This window comes from Nicotiana tabacum, chromosome 19 (genome assembly GCF_000715075.1).
Source record: "Nicotiana tabacum cultivar K326 chromosome 19, ASM71507v2, whole genome shotgun sequence".
NCBI classification, from domain to species: Eukaryota; Viridiplantae; Streptophyta; class Magnoliopsida; order Solanales; family Solanaceae; genus Nicotiana; species Nicotiana tabacum.
Genome location: NC_134098.1, coordinates 143,700,880 through 143,706,003, shown reverse-complemented (window position 1 = coordinate 143,706,003; position 5,124 = coordinate 143,700,880).

Genomic DNA, 5,124 nt, shown 5'->3' with positions numbered 1-5,124 from the left:
CAAAATCGATCACAAATTTAAAACCAAAAACGGTCGCAATATTCAACGTATTGACTGACAACCAGACTAAATATACCGACCGATTTCGGTCGGTATTGATTAAATTTTTTTTCCAATAGCGACTAACATCGGTCGGAATTTTAAATATATAATAATTTATAATTATTTGTAACTTGTAAAAAACTGACCGAAATCAGTCGATATACTAAAAATAAATAAATTTAAATTCAAAAATTCCGACCGATTTCGGTCGGAAATTTCAAGAATCTGGATATTTCATTTGAAAATTTGAATTTATGGGGAAAAAATTGAGATTTCCGACCGACTTCGGTCGGTTTTCTGGGTAAAAATTGGACAGAATATGCTCGCTTTTAAGCTACCCCACTTGATAATTATAACCAATATCCATCCTATAATGGCAGCATTACTTGCTGCCATTCAACCATAATTTGAAAACCCAACAACAACAATTAATTAACAACAATAACAATAATTGACCAACTACAACAATTAACCAACAACAATGCTAATAACAACAACGCCAACCACAATAACAACTATACAAATGTTCAATAACAAAATAATATCAACAATATAATCATCATTCAAAATTATTTCCAACTAAATATTCACAAGTTCAAGACTTTGTTTAGCAATATATACCATTCAATAAGTGTTTTATATTGCATCTTCTTCATCTTCACTATTAGAATCTTCATCGTCGGCATGGTTCGAAGGATCACGACGAGAAGGATTAGCATATGGGGAAGGCTCACGAGACCGGGGAATGGGGAAAACACCACTAGCAAGAAGATTGGCCAGCTGACCTTGAAGGAGATTAAATTGTTCGTCCCTCTTTTGTAGCTGAACTTGAAGGGTACCAAATTGTTCATCTCTTTTTTGTTCTCTAGCCTTTGTCTCTTCAAGCTATGCTGTTAGCTTTGCGATCTTCTTTTTCATAGACGAGATAGTCGACCTATCAATTGCCTCGCCTTGGGCGGAAGTCCCTATACCTTACAATCTAGCCATGTAGCGCAAAAATGATCTCTCTGGAAGGCCGTATGCTATCCCCTTATTAGGACCACCGACAACATCCAACCATATCCTCTGAATTCTATTAAGAATCAAAAGTTCATAATTTAAAGTAGTTCATAATTTATACCTTAATTTTAAATCTAATGTAGTTAAAAAAAACCCTAAAACAATTGTAATTTTAGGTAGTTCAATTCTAAATCTAAATCTAATGTAGTTAAAAAACCCTATTTAGTCACATAAATCCTAAGAAATTACATAAAATTATATTCCGAAAAATAAAAATTAAAAAGCTAATAAGATAGATTACTAACCTTTAACAATAATGGCAGTGGTGGTGCCGCGAAGGAGTCAAAAATGGTAGTGGTGGCGGTGGAGGTGGAGGTGGCGGCGCAGCAATGGTGGTGGTGTAGGCGCGACGGAACAGTGGTAGCGCCGGCAGGGGGTTTAGGCGTGAGAGAGAAGAGGTGTGGCTTCGTTGTTTGGGGGTGGGTGACTTGATTTTGGGTGGGATTAGGCCAAAAATCGGTGGGGAAGGGAGATGGATAAGAGATAGAAGAGAGAAAGTGAAAAAGATGAAAATGGGAAGAAACCCGTCTGGTGTGGTCTAATTAACATATTTCCAACTGATTTCCGACCGATTTCGGTCGAAAATGTTAAATAAATGTTTGATAGTTTGACCTCACAAATACCGACCGAATCCGGTCGGTATTTCAATTTTAAAATTTTGAAATATTAATTTAATGATTAAATCGACTAACTTCGGTCGGTTTTATTTAATTTATATAAATAGATTTTAAATAAATAATATTTAATACTTAATTAATATATAAATAATATATATATATATATATATATATATATATATATAATGTGTGTGTGTGTGTGTGCGGGTATGTATTTTTTTCAAATTACTTTTATATGGACATTATATCCTATCTTTGTATGTATATATACATATATGTATTAAAAGCTATATTAATACTTAAGTTTTAGCAACAACAACTTAAGTATTAATATGTTATAATATGTTAATATATCTCTCTCTCTCTCTCTCTCTCTCTCTCTCTCTCTCTCTCTCTCTCTCTCTCTCTCTCTCTATATATATATATATATATATATATATATATATATATATATATATATATATATATATATATATATATATATATATATAGAGAGAGAGATATTCATAGCATAATTGAATTTTCAATTGATCCACCGATTAAGTATCCGAGCAAAGTACTAATAAGGTGATCGAGAATAAAAATTCGAGTATGAACAGTTGAGAGTAAGTCATCAACGCTAGTCATATGTATGTAAGTGTAAATTATCGAGTTTAATTGATATAATCGTTGTATCCAACATGCTATGTAGTTTAATTGATATAGTCGTTGTATCCAATTACTTTAGTCGGTCGGTTACTTATTTTAAAACACTATATTCTCCAATCGTGTGATTTAATATAGCACTACATCTGTAAATGTGTGTGTGTGTGTGTGTGCGGGTATGTGTTTTTTTAAATTAATTTTATATGGACATTATATCCTATCTTTGTATGTATATATACATATATGTATTAGAAGCCATATTAATACTTAAGTTTTAGCAACAACAACTTAAGTATTGGATACAACTTAATATTGGATATAGATCCAATATTAAGTTGTATCCAACTATATTAAGTTGTATCCAATTATATTAAGTTGTATTAATACAATTTAATTCAATTATAGTAAGTTTTAATCGAATATAATTGAATTTTCAATTGATCCACCGATGAAGTATCCGAGCAAAGTACTAATAAGGTGATCGAGAATAAAAATTTGAGTATGAACAGTTGAGAGTAAATCATCAACGCTAGCCATATGTAGTAAGTGTAAATTATCGAGTTTAATCGATAAAGTCGTTGTAACCAACATGCTATATATAGTCGTTGTATCCAATTACTTTAGTCCGTCTTATTTTAAAACACTATATTCTCCAATCGTGAGATTTAATATAGCACTATATCTTATATATATATATATATATATGTCAATTAAGTATTAAATATTATTTATTTAAAAGCTATTTATATAAAACCGACCGAGGTCGGCAATTTCATTAAATTTATATTTTAATTATTTTAAAATTGTATTTCCGACCGAACTCGGTAGTAGCTGAGAAAAGGTTATATAATGATGGGGGTAGTAGCTGCTTCATTTTAGCACAAGCTTTGAAAGAGAAAATTAAGATGGAGACGGCGAAAATATGCAGAGGATTGGTGATGCTCAGCTTACTGGTGGCTGTAATCGTACTTTGCAGTCACCGGCCGGCTATGGCAGAAGAGGTGGCCGAGCAGTTTGAAAGTCAGCTTGCGCAAGTAAGTTTCCAAATCTTCATTCATATACTTAGAAGAATTGCCAATCGTCTATCTTTACGCACACATGTTTTTTACACTGAATCACAAATTTTTACTAGTTAAAGTGATAGACTAAGGTGAGAATATATATTTTAACCATGATCAAGTGGAAAAAAAAGACATTTATATTGCAAACACATATATCATGCATTTACTAAGTTATTGCATATATCAAACAGGGATCAAATAAGTTTTAGGCTCTGTCTGACACTAAAAACCTGCTATAGACATGTAAAGTAGGTAGAGCACTAAGAAAATCTTCTCTGTTTAGGAGTACATTTTTTTCTCAACTTTTCTTTTTATAAAATTCAAAAGACAAACCAATAATTCACCCCACATGTTCTTTCTTGAATGTATATGACACAGTGCCTTACCAAAAACTAAAGGATCAGCGAAAAACAAATGAGTTCCATTTTTTATTTGTCTTCTGAAAAACAATATTGTACTAGTTAAATACGAAGTACTGTATAAATTAGTTTTACCCTCACAAAATGTAATGTGAAAATCAAGCAGCTGCAAGAGGTGGCGGAAACTAAGGAGGCCATAGACAACAAGAGCAGTAGCGACCAGCAGATGGCTACTTGTTGTGCAAAGGATAAAGAAAAGATAAAGAGTTGCATGTTAAACACAGCTTCCATTGACCAATGTTGCCCAACATTCAGTATTATGCTGGGCCGTAACTCTGCGACTGCTACAATTGAGATGTGTATATGTTGTTTGTCTGTATTTGTAAAACAATTATGGAGAATATAAAATAACATAAATGTAAATGAAATAGAATTTAATCCGAGCCCACTGAATTCACAGTATTTCCTTAAGGAATTTAATCTCCTCCTAGTATCCAAGGTTCTGGATTATTTCCTCCCAGGATAGAACGAATTACACACTGGTGTAGCGATACTTCAAACACCAATGTTTCAGCGAACACAAAATCGGTAGCAAATCACACTTACTGATACTTTGTTTGTAGTTAAAACAATGCAGAAGAAAGGAGGAGAAGTCAGAAATTCGTATGGAAAATCTGAGAGAATGGACTGGTATTTATAACCAATGTTGAGCTCAATCTGAAGAGGTGCAACTCTTCAAATCCGAAGAGGTGCCAACTGTTTCTTCAACTCTTTAGATTTGAAGAGGTACAAACTGTTCTTCTGAAGAGGTGCAAACTATTTTGTAAATGTCTTTTACAAAAAACGATTGGCATATACTATTACGTTTGGATTTAATATTACTATTTTGTTTACAAAAAATTAGATATTTAATAACAATTCTGTTAATATTTACTATTAACAAATAAACTTGGTCCAAAAAATTAATCAATCAATCGATCATTTGACCGAATCCGAATCCGAAGCCGAGCCGAGCGAGCGACGACGACGGCGCAAGGCTTGCCTTCTTCTTAACTCTTTAAGAGCTAGAAGAAGTGCAATTGTATATATACCCATCAAAATCTCTTCCTCTTCCAATATGTGACAATATCCCTTTGTCAAGGAGGGAAACTCAAATATTTTCAATTTCCCTCCATTTCCCATTCACCTTCTTTTAAGCTACATTTAAGCTTTAAAAACCCAACAATCCCCCACATGAATGGGGAATGGCTATATCACGGAAATATGCATGAAAAACGGTGTGATTCGCAAGCAAGGATTAATTGTATCAGGATAAGTAGGTTTCCCTTTGAACTTTCCGTA